We start from the raw sequence: 17,266 nt of genomic DNA on the forward strand, positions 1-17,266 counted from the left end.
AACCAGATAAGAATAGCAAAAGAAGACCAGGACAAGACAACATTTACTTGCCCATGGGGAACCTATGCATATAATGTTTTGCCATTTGGTCTATGCAATGCACTTGCAACTTTCCAACGAGCAATACTTGCAATATTTGCTGATCTAATTCATGAATGTGTAGAGGTCTATATGGATGACTTCACAGTTTACGGAAACACATACAATGATTGCTTAAACAAACTTGAGAAAGTTTTGAAACGATGCATTGAAACAAATTTGTCATTAAGCAATGAGAAATGCTATATGATTTTGATAGAAGGAATAGTTCTGGGACACCACATTTCTACTTCAGGAATAAAGGTGGATCCAACAAAAATCCAAGTCCTAGTGAACTTAATGCCTCCTACAACACAGAAAGAGGTAAGAATTTTCTTAGGCTATGCAGGCTAATATAGATGATTCATTGAAAACTTTAGTAAAATAGCCCAACCTCTGTTCAAACTATTAGCAAAAGATATTGAATTTCACTGGACAAATGATTGTCAAAATGCATTTCAAATTCTGAAAGAGAAATTGTCAGTTGCCCCCATTCTTCGTGGGCCAAACTGGTCTTTACCATTTCATATCTCAACTGATGCATCTGATACCATGATAGGTGCCTCTCTTGGATAGAAAGAGACCTTGTTCACTTATGCAATATACTTTATAAGAAAAAATCTAACACCTGCAGAAATGAACTACACAGTCACAGAAAAAGAAATGTTAGCCGTTATACATGCAGTAAATAAATTTCGGCACTATATAACAGGATATCAAGTTTTCATTCATACTGATCATTCAGCAATCAAATACTTGATGAATAAACCCATCACCAATGGACGAATAACAAGATGGTTACTGTTACTGCAAGAATTTAATATCATAATACAAGATCGGCCAGGCAAAGAAAATCAAGTGGCTGACTTTCTGTCCCGCATACACTCACCCCATGATCCAAATCCAGTTGTAGATAACTTTCCAGATGAACATCTGTTTGCCATCACAGTCAAAACACCATGGTTTGCAGATATTGCAAACTATTTATCATCTGGAAGGTTTCCAGCTCAATTCACTAAAAAGAAAAAATACAAAATTGTTAGAGAAAGCTCTAGATATACATGGGTCAATGGTGATTTATTTTATACTGGTTCAGACTTGATAATTAGAAAATGTGTACGGGAAGATGAAATATTAGACATTTTAAGATCACGTCACGATGAACCATGTGGTGGCCATTTTGCAGATAAACGAATAGCGTATAAGGTGCTGCAACTAGGCTATTACTGGCCATCCATCTTTAGAGACTCTAAGAAATATGTCAAGCAATGTGCCAGCTGCCAGAGAATAGGACGACCAATAACATCAGATGAAATGCCACTTAAGCCACAGGTTCTCATAGAACCATTTCAGCAGTGGGCACTTGACTTTGTTGCACCTATCAATCCACCATCAAATGGGAAGAGGTACATCTTAGTATATATAGACTATGTAACCAAATGGGAAGAAGCAAAAGCAGTAAACAGAGCAACAAAAGATACAGTGGTCACCTTTCTTTTTGAAGAAATCTTTGTCAGATATGGAGTACCTAGAAAAATTGTAACAGATCAGGGCACACAGTTTACATCAAAGCTGGTACGAGATCTAACGGAGAAATACAAGATCAAACATAGGAAATCTACACCATATCATCCACAAGCAAATGGGCAAGTCGAATCAACAAATAAAGTCCTAGAAAATATTATGACAAAAACAGTACAAATGAACAGAAAAGACTGGTCTGAAAAATTAAAAGATGCACTCTGGGCCTATAGGATCACTTGGAAAACTACAACTGGTTTCAGTCCATACCAGTTAGTATATGGGAAGGAGGCTCTACTGCCTATAGAGTTTCAGATACATACATACAGACTAGCAGCTGAACTAGGACTCGACTTGACAGAAGCACAACAACAGTGGATCATGGAACTGAATCAGTTAGATGAGCATCATTAGCAAGCTATGGAACATACTACATTAGTGCAACAACAAAGAATGAAGTGGCACGACAGATATATCAAAACAAAGACATTTCACAAGGCAGACTGGGCATTGCTTTTCGACTCCAAATTCAAAGACTTCAAAGCAAAATTCACAACACACTGGCTAGGCCCATATGAAATTGACGAAATCTTTGATAATGGAGCAGTAAGGATCAAGAAAATCGACCAGGATTCCACCTCATTTATAGTGAATGGACATAGGCTCAAAGTTTACAATAGGCCTATCAGTAAAGAAGCATTTATGAAACAACTGATCGCAAACACATAACTAGAACTCATGGCATAGGATTAGCCATCTTCCAATCTACTAGTTGAATAAAAAAAAAAAAAATACAAAAAAAATACAAAAAAAAAAAACATAAAAGAAAACAAATAAATTGTTTGCAAGTGAAAACCAGGCAACTAGCACATTGCAAGCACGAATTCATAGGGGAAAACTAGGGCAACTTGGACTCTATGAATTCTTTCTACTTGTTCTATTGTTCTCAGATACATTTACTGCAGGTACACTCCACCAACCAATGACTTGAGGACAAGTCATATCTTCAACAAGGGGGGAGACTTGCATTTGCTCTTTAAGTGGACAGCTGAAGTTGCAAACATCAGCTCTTTAGCTGGAACGAGCTGGAACGCTGGAGTATAAACAGGACTTGTATTGTCAATAGAGGGACCTGATATAACAAATCATTGCCAAGGGACCTGAAAGACCTGCCAATGTCAACACAACATGTGCATATTTTGTAAGCAGTAAAAGGGACCTGAAACAACGAATCATTATAGAGGGACCTGATTATCAATTCAAGAATTAGAACATGAAGAACAAGGAGCAGCAGTAAAGTCTACATTTGGATCCATCTACAACATATGATCAATTGATTTCATCCTACTTGTACAGCCATCATCCAGGGGAGTATATGTGGTCATTTTGTGCTTTAAAAATTCAAATTTTTCTTAGAAATTTTTAGTTTTTGTTAAGTTGAAATTAGTACCTGGGGATATTCATTATAATTTATATCCTATATTCCTATAACCCTTATACATTATAACCCTATTCCCTTTCATTTCCATACATATTCCCTATTTTCATTAACCCTACTACCCCTAAGTATTTTTCTTTACGAGCTTAAAAAGGCCAAACTGGGACAACTTTCAACCTGCACATACAACTCAAAGCATTAGTGGTGGTGATAATTTTAAATATGACCCCAATGGTCATTTTAAAATTATAAAGCTATGTTATACAAGTCAAACAAACCATGCGCTATATGGAAACCAAACGTTATTATATATCATATTAATATATACCATAGTTCAAAAATGTGAATGCGCAAATCATATCACCCAACGCGCATATGATATAAGGTTTAAGGTATGCACACTATATGGTATATAATATAGTTATGAGACGACCGCATGATATGATATATAACAATGGTATGATATGAGAAGGGTTATATAACAATGCAATGGTATGATATGGTGAACGACCGCATGCAAACAATGAGAAAGCCCGTTGTTCGATCATCCAATCAACATTGAAGCATTACGGCGGGTGGTTGCAATATCATTGCATGCGACTCATTGCAACACAACCAATGGTCATATATCATAAGCGCATGATGGTGGGCATAATGGTAAAACAACTGTAATAAATAAAACAAACCACCACCGGCCAGCACACAGGTACGAACATGAACACGGTGGCACGATGACTTATGGTCATTGGACAGTATACGGTGCAGGGGGTCATGCGTATGAGAACATGATTCGGCCATCCTCATGACACAGTCGGGCGACTGGTCAAACAGGACGGCCATGTAAACCACGCATCGCAAACACCAATAGACACAAAGAGCAGTACAGCCCCTGAAACGGTCATGAACCGACTAGCTCATCGCTGTTTAAACAATAATCCTGCGCTGTTCAAACCATAATCCTCATCGCTGAATAGCTCAAAGAAATGGTGATTGAAGCCGCAGCCTGGTGAAAAGAAGAGTGAACTGAGTTGGGTGAATTTAAAAAAATCGTCCCGTGTTTGACGTTCAGAGATAGCAAAGTTTTGGGGATTCGATCAGGTAAGGCGTTGTTTGAAGCTCGGCATACAGTGAATCACGGTTATGAACTATCAGTTATTAATGGTAACGATTGCTTTGCCTTGCCACCAGTCAATTGAGCAGTTAAACAAAGATTTGGAGTGCCAGATATTCCTCAAAGCGCTCGTTGATCTAAGGTAAGCCGAAACTATAGCCTCCAACCCGTTGATTTGCTGCGTGAATTTTGGTATGAACCCTTAGTGGATCACGCTTCACTTAAATGCGAATGCAGTGCATGATGAACACGTTAGGATTTGGCATTATTATGAGGAATTGTTATGGTATGCCGTGTTAACTTGTTATGAACAGAGGAGGCATAAAACTTAAATTGTTATGGCGGTGAATGGTAATGTGAAGTGTTGTAGAATGCGCACCGCGTGTTGTTGTTGTCACACCTTGTTTGATTGTGCGCCATTTTGAACATGAAACGACATGCGTCCATGCCCTTGCTACACACTATTGTTTCCATTTGTAGTTTTCATTTGCACCAAAACAGAGGATTGGAATGCTTAGGGATTGAAACGAGTAATGCCATGTGAAATGTCTGATTGCCAAAACAAAAAAAAACCGGGATTGATTGCCGAGCCATTTAAAATCTAATTTAAATGCGTTGTCATTTGTTTCTATCTGTGTTTTGAGGCCGAGAATTTTAAGTTTTTATGACATAGCCGAGAGCAGTTTTTGCAAATATTCTTGATGAGGCCGAGAGCATGTTGGGAATTGTTTTGTTTTATGATAAGACCGAGTGCCATATAAACACTCCTTAAGTTTTCTTGGTCAAACACACACACAGTAAAATAATGATTTGAATTTTGGCAATGAAATAAGGCGATGAGCATATGTGAACAATGTTTATATATGTATTTTTGTTTTCAAAAGCAGAGAGCAGCATATTGACAGGGTATACAGGCATTTGTTTGCATTGAACAGGGAATTAAAACAGTGTTGTTGCTGAGAGCAGAGTCAAACAGAGGTTAACAAAGTTAGAATTGAGTTGATTGAAAGGAGGAAGGTAAGGTTCTTTGCCTTCAAAAATTTCATTTTGAAATCAAACAAATAATTATATCTTTTTTTTCAAAATGAAATTAGTAACAGCAGAGGAATTCATTCACTGGTTTATAGAAGCAATGTCAGTCAGAGTAGAGCCAAAATTCTAGATAGAGAGCTGGGGGAAGGAAACATTAGAAAAACTTTACCAGGCAGGGATGATAAGTTTCCTACAAAAATTTGATGGCCACTTTGAACAAATAACCAGGGATTTTATAAACAATTTCAGTCAAGACCAGACACGGGTGGGAGATGTTATTATTCCTGTAACCCAGGAACATCTTTCCCAAGCTTTAGATCTACCCATGATAGGTGAGAAGTATTACAAAGGCCTGCACTTCAAGGAGAAAGCTTGGACTTTCTTTCTTGAGAAAAACCGGAAAGGGACATTTTATAGAACAAAAGGGATACCCAGGGAATGGTTTAATGAACCATGGGGTGAGTTGGTTTTGGTTATCCAAAAGTTTTTGACCTGTGATAGAGGGTATAGCGTGGCTCACTTGTATCATGTCAGACTTCTGCAGCATATAAAAGGGAAGGATAGGATTAACTTGCCTTATTTCCTATATAGGAGCCTTTTGAGAATGATTGAAATAGTCAAACATGAACACAGGCCTAAAGCAGGACAGATATACCACCAAGGATTAATCAAAATCCTAGTTGAGTATCAGGTGAGATCGCAGGGCATAGTGTGGCGAGAATTCATGTCTAAAAATCAATTCATTGAACAGGTTAATGAGGTACAGGATAAAACAGAGCAGGAAAACAAAGGATTGATGAACTCACCCTTGTATCCTAGAACAAGAGCCAAACAACAGAACAGCATGGCCATGCAAGAAAATGAAACATCTGTCGTGTCTATTCCTAGACAATTTAGGAATAAGAGTCCCATTGATTTAGACAAGGAAGTAGAAGCATATTCCCCAAGACAGCAAGTAGAGAATGATATTGCACAAGAGGTATTTGAGAAGGATTCTTCACATGATGATGCAGCAGCAGTATCACTAATGAAAACAATACAAGATTTTGAGAGAGAACTTAATTTGGGAAGAATCAGGGATTTAACTGACCAATTGGAAATTAGCAAAATCTTGGAGAAACAATTAAAAGAAGAAAACAAGGTAAATAAGAAAGATAATGCTAAATTGGTTAAGGCAAATGAAAAATTGAATGAAGAATTGGGGAGGCTGAAAAGGAAAAATGATCTACTTTCTAAGCTAGCATTTAAATGGCTGAAGGGAAAGAACATGTGGCAGGCAAAATATGAAAAACGAAAGGTCAAGGCAGCTTTGTTTAGGGAGAGACATGATACAGGTCTGGATTGTTTGGCAAGGGCAACACAACATGAAGCATCTACAGGTACAACATCTACTACAGAAAGACGAAGGTCCAAGAGGAGCAAACAAGCATGGGGACATGCTTGATGATAAGCAAGGGAGAGATGTTGGGCCTTAGTTTTGGTCTTATTTTTGCTCAAAGAAACTTACTTATCCATCTATTTTCCATCCATTTTCCCTTCATTTATCCCATTTTGATGTATATTTGATATCCATTCAGGTATTTAATTTTAATTTTTCAATTTCTAAAGTTTTTATGAAAATTTGGTTTTTAGTGCAAAATTGGCAGATTCAGAAATTCCCGTAATAGCTCTATGGTTGATATGGTTGCAGGACACTTGGGCACGAATGGAATGCATGGATGGAAAGCTTGGGAACTAGGACTAAGCCAACAATGCTTAGTTCGAACAGAACAAGCTTTATTAGGCCCATTTGGTGCTAGTCAACCATGACTAGTCATGCAGGAATCCCATAGAAATAGGGCAGTTTTGAGATTTCATATGAATGGTCATCTTTCTTGGGATGGGGATAATGAATTCGACTTAGATAGGTGGATGAGAGTAGATGGGTTTGTTTGAGTGAATATAGATCAGTTTTTTCATGAGACTTCTTATTTAAAGCCAAAACTTTGATGGCTTATGTATTGATTTTGTGATATACTTTTATGCTGTGACATCTTTGGATTGAGGAATTAATTTGAAGACTTGTGTTATTATTATTTTGCTGTTCAATGCTATGGATGTGTGACTGATTTAAGCTTCTGATATCACCTCTCAAAGTGTGCAAGGCAAGGGTGGAGGGCCCCCATTCCAAGCTAAGTACACTTCCTTGTTAACTACTTTCATTTCCTTGTAATCTGGTTGGTTGTAGCACTAGTTTTTCAAAGCTTTATTTCAGTTTTCTTTATGGTTTATGCATAGTGATTGATTTCATTAGTTAATAGCTTATTCGTCACCTTATTGAGTTGGAAAAATAGGTGTTGAAGTTGGGCATCCCTTCTGCTAGAATGATGAATCAAAACTAGTTTCTCTTGTTTGCATGCAAGTAGTTTCATTTTCATTGAGATTTGGATATTGAGATGAATGAATTATGATGGAATATCTTATGTGTCTCTTAAGTTAGGAGCTTCTTTCATTAACAATTTATCCATCTTAGCTTTTGGTTTCAATCTCTTATTCATTAGGTGATAATTGAGGTGAAGGTGGACTTCTTGAGGTCAAGAACCCTTTCAATATTTTTTTCTTTTTAAGCTGATTGAATTAGAGTTATAGGATGTATTACTTTTAGCTTTTGAATAACTTAGCTTTCAAGGTTTGATTATATCTGATCTTCACATATAGTGAACTTGCCTCAAAGCATAAACAACCCGGATTGATAAGAAATAATTGTGTTAATTTAGGTCCATAAATTAGCTCAACAAGGCACATGAATGTTGCAGGGACATTAGTTAGCCCAAATGGAAAAACTACGAACTCATAATGCCCATAACGAGTCCTGAATGTTGTTTTTGTTATATCTTATTCTTTTACTTTGATATGATGATAGCCCGAGCGGAGATCGATATTTGAGAAAATGGTTGCACCTTTCACCTGATCAAATAACTCATCTATACGGGGAAGGGGGTATTTTTTCTTAATGGTCAGCTTATTCAACTCATCGTAATCCATGCACATTCACAGGGTTCCATCCTTCTTTTTAACAAATAATACGAGAGATACCCAAAGGGACACACTGGGACATATATATTTTTTATCCAACAACTCTTGAAGTTGCATATTTAATTATGTGAGCTCTAGTAAGGGGCTCAGGAAACCAGGGTAGCTCCCAGAATTAACTTAATGGTGAAATCTGTGTCCCTTTTTTGGGGTAGACCAAGAATTTCCTCAAGAAATACATGTGGAAATGTTTTTACCATAGGTATATTCTCTAATAAAACAGTTTTATCTTTAGAGTCAGCATACCCTACTTATATTTCATAAACTTGGCAAACTTTTCTGATGCATTTTTCTAATTGGGAGGTGCTTACATGTCTTAATTGCAAAGGTTTTTGAATACTTTGAATCTCCTGCCTTTCCACTTTCTCATCTCAGTAATTAATAGTTTTGGTTTTACAGTTAACGAGGGACAAGTGTGTCTCCAACCAGTACATACCTATAAGGATGTCGTATGACCCCATGGGTAACACATTCAAATTTTCCATGATAGAGTGATTAGCTAATATTAGAGGGAAATTATTGACTTTCGCTAAAACCCTTATTTTTTCTCCTATGGCTAGTTGTACTAACCAAGGATTTTTAAACTTAACAACATGTAATTTACATTGTTCCACTATCCTGGGGCTAATATAACTAAAGATACCTCCAAGATCAATTAAAATAGATATTTCTCGGTCAAAAAGTTTACCTTCGAATTCGACCATGGTTGGTTGAAACTCTGCCTGGTGGTTTTCAAGAGCAACATTAATTTTAGGAATGCTTCTAGCCACCTCTCCCACAGTAGATGATTCTCATATTTGTGATATTTTATTGGCTCCTTTGTGATGTGGGAATTTTCTGACCTAATGTGGGCCTCTGCAAACCCAATGCTGTATAGGTGGTCCCTTAGTTAATTCTGCTTCAGTTCTACCAAATTTCTCATTCACGCTGGTCTCACCTCGTACTTTAAGTATGGGCTGATTTCTATTCATGTTTTAGTTAACTTGACCTTTAAACAATCCTTTGCTGCATTTGCGCTTATTCCCTTTGTTGTTGGGAATAAATTTACTTCCCTTTCTGTCATCCAACCTCTTTCCCATATCTCTCTTTCATTTTTTTTATTGGTAGCAGATCTGTGCCTTACGAATAACTTCATCCATGGTTTTTAGGTTGTAAAACTCTAGCCGTTCTTTTATGAACAACAGGAGACTGCTAAAGAACCGATGCACTTTAGCTTTTTCTTCATGTATGTAAGGGACATACCGAAGTAATGATGTGAACTTTTTTATGAACTCATCCATAGACATTTGGCCCAGTCAGAGATCATGAAACGCTTTTTATTTTTTGTCATAACATATTTCCATCAGATATTTTTTCTTAAAATATCTCTGAAATCTTTCCTAAGTGGTGCTTTGTTCATTTACTCCTCTAACAATTTTTACTTCCTCCAACCATAGGGTGTGATCTGAAAATGGGGTACTTAGGCTTCTTGTCTAAGTTACAAGAACCTATCCCACTTCCAAATCTTTAAGTTTTCCCAAGTCTTAATGATTAACCAATGCAGAATTAAGAAATGCTTGAACAAAATGGTGTATGCTGGTATTTGTTTTTAAATGTTTGGGTGTTGTAAATTAATGTGCTAAAACTGATATATAAATGCATATATAGTAAACAATGCAACACTAAACAATCACACAGAAACATCAATTTAATTTGGAGTTCACCCACAACTCTTAGGCTACATCCCCATCAGCTCTAGTCAATTCAACTAGGCTCTCTGGGATTATGGTATAAGTCTTTGTACAAGCTCTTTGGCTCAACTCCTGTTGTTATACACATAAAAAATGGGTTTAGACACCATTTTATCCCTTGGCTCTTGAAGCTCTGGCTCTTGGCTATTGGTTCTGGCTCTTGGCTCTGACTCTTGCACTTTAACGCTTGGTTCTGGCTCTTGGCTCTGACTCTGGCTCTTTGGCTCTGGTTCTCGGCTCCTGGCTCTTCGCTTTGGCTTCTTTCTATCTTCTATCGGGTTATATCTCTCTCCGGGCTTTTCACTTGAACTCCAAGTGACTCCCTTGGCTACCTTTTGCTTCTGTGCTGCCTCTTTTGCCCTAGCTTCCTGCTTTGGCTTTTCACTTTCTACAACAAAGCCTCAAGGGTCAACAAGAACAACCCACACTCAGCTCAGCAGTCCTCAACAACTCAACCAACCCATCTCTCTTTGACATCCATGGATTTTAAGCCAAAATGATATTGTTGATTAATTTCCCTCTCGGACTCTTTGTCTCCCTGTTTTGGTCTGCTCGAATCCCTTCTTTGAGCATTAGAAATCATTGCTAAATTCCCTCCGGGATGAATGCCACCTATTCCACAATGGAAGGAGCCACCGACGCTTTGAATCCTTCATAAACAGTCACTCTGTGTTTACACACAGAACATTGTAAAACACGGGAATGTCCGCAGAAAACACAGTTCTGGACTTCAAAGTTTCGTAACTGCACCTTATTTTCCTATCGGTTCCACTCGTAAGTCTCCATCGCATGTCGCAATGCTTGCTCCATGGTTTTCCCCTTTGTATTTAAAAATACACTAAAACATGTGAAAATCCCACTTATCGGACTTGAATTTATATGAAACAGTGTTAATAAACCCTTTCGAGTCCGTAATATCGCATCGGGGCTTTGTCCCTTTGTATTTCATTTAATAAACAAATTACGCATTTAAAAAGAAAATTGATTTTTTTCGAATTTAAAAATATATAGAATACAATCTATATTCCCATCGGGTCCTGCCATCACCGATACCGATTCGTCGATCCGATCATCGGCGATCGACATATCACACCGTATATATACGTAGGCTCCACTCCATTATGTTCGTCGATTACGATCCGCTGATATCAGTGATCGCGGTATCGTATCGACTTCGTTCCATCATGTTACGCATCCGACTACCTCCACTTGTAACCGCTGATTGTGATTGCTGATTGGATCTGGACCGTTGATCGGCCGGATCTGACAGCCCCTATGAAAACACTGTTCAAGCCTTTGATTGCCTCATTTTCATTGTTTTCTCATGTTTTTAAGGTTTCAATTGTGTAATCCGATATCCTTAAGACTTCCCCTTTTTTGGTGGTTTTGACCTTTTAGGATATTGATGAAGACATAGAGGGTTTTAGGACCCATTATCAAGGGATTTTGCCTCTTTTCCCTTTGAAAAAGGGCAACTTCATTTTATGATAGCTTCTGCATCTGAAGTTCATTTTCACCCATTCAAGTTGTGTTGGTTTCAGAATTAAGGGATCTCTGCAATGAGACTATTTTTGATAGCATCTAGTGACTTTCATTTTCCTCTAATTTACAAAGGATTTGTGCCATTTGGCACCTTTTACCTCTTATATGATGTCTTTTAGAATCATAGGTTTATCCAGGATCCATTTTTGGATCACGTCTTCCCACTAAAGAACTTTTGGTCTCCAAAAGATTGATATACTGATCTAAATAGTAAATGAGAGTGACTCACCCTCTTCTTTAAGCCTCCCTACACTTTCCTTTGCATAGTGCCTCTGAACCAAGGTTTCTGCCCATTTCCCTTTTTGGATGGGTTAGTCTTCTTGGGAAGAACTGTCTTCCTCCTTGCCTTCCTACAAAACTCCTACTGAAATGGTTATAGAAGGTAGTTTTGAGCTTCTTTGCCTTGATTATTGATCCAAGGTGACTCAACGAATGTGAAATACATTCACTCCACAAACTTTCATTTGTACCTGTTTGACAAGCTGCCAACAACAATTGTTAACAACAATAGGCATACAAACAAAAACTTGGATGGCCTAAACTCCTGCTTCAACAAAAGAAACATATTTCACATCTTGTGAACACCTCCATGTCTTACATGTGCATACAAATGATGGACTAGATACAAGCCCACAAAACAAGCCTTTGAATAAATGCCCCTGCAAGTCAAGCATGTAGAAAAAGACCATTAGGAGTCTTTTTAAAAAGATGAAGTACTTGATCATTATCTCCATTCGGAGACTAAGTTAACTTCTCCCAAGTCAACATGGCATCACATGCATGTCAAAGAAATCAACCCTGTAAGTTAATTACACATACATGTTCAGAAACAAGGAAATCATCAGCATCCCTGTGTTCATGCATATCAAGCTTATGCATGCATTTCATCCTTCAACTTTTGCTTAAGCACAGTGTACTTTCAAAGCTGAAATTAAATATAATGTAGATGCATCAATAGACATGCAATCTCAATCAGATAATAACTCTAACTGTTCCTTACCAATCCCTTTCAAAGGTACTACCATTGTCTGTACATCAGCATCATCATGTGAATCCTTCTGAGACACATCATTCATGGAATCCTCACTTCCATTTCTATCGTCTCCTCTTTCCACTTTCTTCAACTTTTGTGGAAGCATTGCTGGATTCAAATTCCAACATTTTGTAGCAAGATGTCCTTGCTTATGGCATAAGCGCACTGCATGTGCATCCTCTTGACAACATGGTTTGCCTTGTCCAATGGACCTTTGGCCTCTTGCTTCTTTTCCTTCTTTTGCTTCCTATATGTGGATATTCTCTTCCAAAATCCAGAAACATCATGGTTATCCAAATCACAAAAGGAACATGCAATTATTTTCCCATACATATGCGGAAATTCAACATGCTTTTAAAAATCAAAAGGAATATGTTTAGAACCAGATTTATACCTTTCTCTTTCACCTTTATTGCCTTCATGCGGAGGTGAAGCAAATGAAGAAGTTGCTCCCTTTGGAACACCATCAATCTCTTCAAGGTTGTTGGAGTCTCCCCAACTCTCTGGTTCAAGTGTGTGCTCCTCAACACCTGCATTTTACAAATGATGTTTGAAGCCATTGCATTCCTCTTGAATACAAGCTTCACACTTTTGAGGTAGAGGACATGAAATGTAACTCCTTCTTGGGACTGTTCCAATGACCTTCATGGCAGCTTTGGAACTCTGTCCATAGCCAAGACCCAAATACTTATCCCTTTCCTCAACCATTATTGGTTCAACAATACCTTGTGCATGCTTTCCCCAGCCCTTTCCTTCATTGCCCATCTTGGACATTAGCTTGGAACCTATGCCTTTATTATGTTTTTCAAAAGAACCAATATAAGCATTCTCAGAAGAATTTGAAGACAAACTGGAATGGTTTACTTCTTCTTTAAGCTGATACTTGACCAAGGCTTCTGGGGCAACAAAGAGTTGTGTTTCCAACTCATGCATCCTTTTCAGGTTCATATTTCCAATATGATGTTGCCTCTGCATTTCTTGCAATTTGTCAGCAAGGAACTGCTTCTCTTCCTTCATGGAATTCAGCTACTTTTAATCATGCTGCTCTTCCTTCCATCCTCATACATTTCTCTCACTATATCCATCATGGTGGACAATTCTTACTTCATGTCTTCATCAAAGAATCTTGTGAAGAGAGCAGAATTCGAGGACCCTCTTGTAGAAATTGTCATTATGCCAATGAATGAAATAACTTCAACAAGATAAATAAAGAGCTTATTCAGCAACCTTTTACCTCTGCAAGCTCAGAAAATAGTCAGTCTGCAAAACAAGCATACAATCAGCCTCTTGTTGTTCAAACACCTTTTAGACAAGCAATCTTTGCTCTGTCAATCAAGCATTCTGATATAACCTTCCTTGAAGGTGGGGTTAACCAATCTTAAGCTCTGATACCACCTTATCTGAAAATGGGGCACTTAGGCTTCTTGTCTAAGTTACAAGAACCTCTCCCACTTCCAAAGCTTTAAATTTTCCCAAGTCTTAATGATTAACCAATGTCGAATTAAGAAATGCTTGAAAACATTGGTGTATGTTGGTATTGTTTTTAACTATTCGTGTGCTGTAAATTAATGTGCTGAAACTGATATATATTTATGCATCTTCAGTAAAGAATGCAACAATAAACAATCACATGGAAAAAAAAAATTAATTTGGAGTTCACCCAGAACTCTTGGGCTACATCTCTGTGAGCTCTAGTCAATTCAACTAGGTTCTCTGGGATTATGGTATAAGTATTTTTATAAGCTCTTTGGCTCAACTCCTGCTGTTATACACATAAATAGTGGGTTCAGACACCATTTTATCCCTTGGCTCTTGAAGCTCTGGCTCTTGGATATGGCTGTTGGCTCTCACTCTTGGCTCTTGGTTCTGGCTCTTGGCTCTAACTTTGGCTCTTTGGCTCTTGGTTATGGCTCTTGGCTCTGACTCTGGCTCTTTGGATCTGGCTTCTTTCTGCCTTCTATCATGTTACAGCTCTCTCTAGGCTTTTCACTTGAACTCTAAGTAACTCCCTTGGTTGCCTTTTGCTTCTGCACTACCTCTTTTGCCTTAAATTCCCGCTTTGGCTTTTCACTTTCTGTAAAAAGACCTCAAGGGTCAACAATAACAACCCACACTCAACTCAGAAGCCCTCAACAACTCAGCCAGCCCTCTATCTTTGACATCCATGGCTTTTAAGCCAAAACGGTGATGTTGATTCATTTCCCTCTCGGGCTCTTCATCTCCCTATTTTGGTCCGTTCGAATCCCTTCTTTGAGTGTTAGCAATCATTGATAAATGCCCTCGAGAATGAATGCCACCTATTCCACAACGGAAGGAGCCACCGAAACTTTGAATCCTTCAGAAATAGTGACTATGTGTTTACACAAAGAACGCTGTAAAACACAAGAAAGTCCACAGAAAACACAACTCCAGACTTCAAAGTTTCATAACTGCGCCTTATTTTCCTATCGAGTCCACTCGTAAGTCGCCATCACATGTCGTAATGCCTGCTCCATGGTTTTCCCCTTTGTATTTAAAAATACACTAAAACATGGAAAAATCCTACCTATCGGACTTGAATTTATATGCAACAGTGTTAATAAACCCTTTCAGGTCCGTAATATCGCATCGGGGCTTTATCCCTTTGTATTTCATTTAATAAACGAATTATGCATTTACAAAGGAAATTGATGTTTTCCGAATTTAAAAATATATAGAATACAGTCTATATTTCCATCCGGTTTGGCCATCGCCGATACCGATTCGCCTATCCAATCATCGGTGATCGGCATATTGCACCGCATATATACATAGGCCCCACTCGTGTTTGTTGATTGCGATCCGCTGATATCGGTGATCGTTGTATTGCATCGGGCTAGTTCAATCACGTTATGCCTCTGACTACCTCTACCTGTCACCACAGATTGTGATTGTTGATTGGATCTGGACTGTTGATCGACCAGATCCGACGACCCCTATGCAAATACTGTTCAAGCCTCTGATTGCCTCATTTTCGTTGTTTTCTCATGTTTTTAAGGTTCCTATAGTGTAATGCAATATCCTTAAGACTTCCCATTTTTTGGTGGTTTTGACATTTTAGGATATTGATGAAGACTTAGAGGGTTTTAGGACCCATTATCAAGGGATTTTTCCTGTTTTTTCTTTGAAAAAGGGCAGCTTCATTTTATGATAGCTTCTGCATCTGAAGTCTGTTTTCACCCATTCAAGTTGCATTGGATTCAGAATGAAGGGATCTCTGCAATGAGACTATTTTTGATAGTAGCCAATGACTTTCATTTTCCTCTAATTTACAAAGGATTTGTGCCATTTGGCACCTTTTACTTCTTATATGAAGTCTTTTATACTTAGAGGTTTATCTAGGATCCGTTTTTGGATCAGGCTGGCTTTGCATTGTAGCTAAAAAATGACCAAATGAGCCTTTTGAAAATGGTCATATTCGTACAACTATAAATACTTATTCATATTGATGAGCCATGCTTCTGTTGCCTCTTCCTGTTCACCATCAAAGAGAGGAGGCTTTATTTTTTGAAACCCCTCTTGAAGCTCCATTTTGTGCCTTTCCTAGGTCTTGTGATCTAACACATTATCTAATTCTTCTTCATGATTTTCTTTGTCACTTTCTCTGTTCGAAACTCTTGTTCCTTTGTCATATTTCCATGTCTAGGACTAGGGAGTAGTGGCCGATGATTTTGTTTATCATATAGGCTCTTCAAAATATTTTCCTGCAATTACATCGATCTTTCGTTATCTGCCCATAACCGGGCCATCTCACCCTTCAATTCTTGTACAATCTCCATGATATTTGTATTGGTTTTTCACGGCTCATCACCTAGTTATACCCATACCTCAGGTTTTCCTTCTTGAAATGTTGTTGATCCTGCTCCCATTACATACCTATGTGGGGGATTTCTAGTTCTCCTCATGTTGACTGCTTCCCTACTTCCTTTGTGCACATTATCGATAATGCTTTTTTTCTTTATTCCAGAGGACTCAGTATTTGCAAGCTAAGCACTCTGATACCATAAGTCATGAATCCACATATTTAAATAAGCTAAGTAATTTCTTTTATAGCAATTTATTGCATAGATAAACATGGTACATATATATTTTGATAGAACTGTAATAATTAATTGCTTTCGATTTCTTTGATACACTAATGAATTACAACAGGGCTCTTATCATATATTTCCATCATAATTTTTTTTTAAAAGCTCTCGTGTCAAAATGTAATGGATTTAATAATTGTCGAGATTCCTAACGTACTAACATTACCACTAACCACATCGATGCCACTTTATTTATGACCTCTCTTACTCGGCTTAAGCCGAGAAATTACATCCTGACCCTGAGTTTATTCACCCTTAGTTCACTGTTGTGTTGTTAGCTCCACTCGGCCTCCATTAATGTTGATTTATTGCGGGCTGTTGTGGCGGCCTAGGTAATAGGACCGTCCCTCTCGAGCTTTCATTTCTGGACAACCCCATCATCATCCTTTGGTTCTGCTCCACATCTACGACCTCCAGCTATGGCGTTGGTCTAACACTGGATATGAACTTTAGGTTCCTTTGCCTTGAATGTCATTTCGATTTCTGTTCATTGTTTCTGCTGCGGGAGAGACGTCTTCAGTCCACTCTACAAGAGGGTTTTCCATGCACACACATCTTCGGTCTCCTGCCTACTCCTGGAGTTGTTATGAGCCAAGTCTACCT

Source organism: Pinus tabuliformis, chromosome 5_1 (assembly GCF_031772625.1).
Source record: "Pinus tabuliformis cultivar Carrire ecotype Pingquan chromosome 5_1, CPIR1, whole genome shotgun sequence".
Classification (NCBI taxonomy): Eukaryota; Viridiplantae; Streptophyta; class Pinopsida; order Pinales; family Pinaceae; genus Pinus; species Pinus tabuliformis.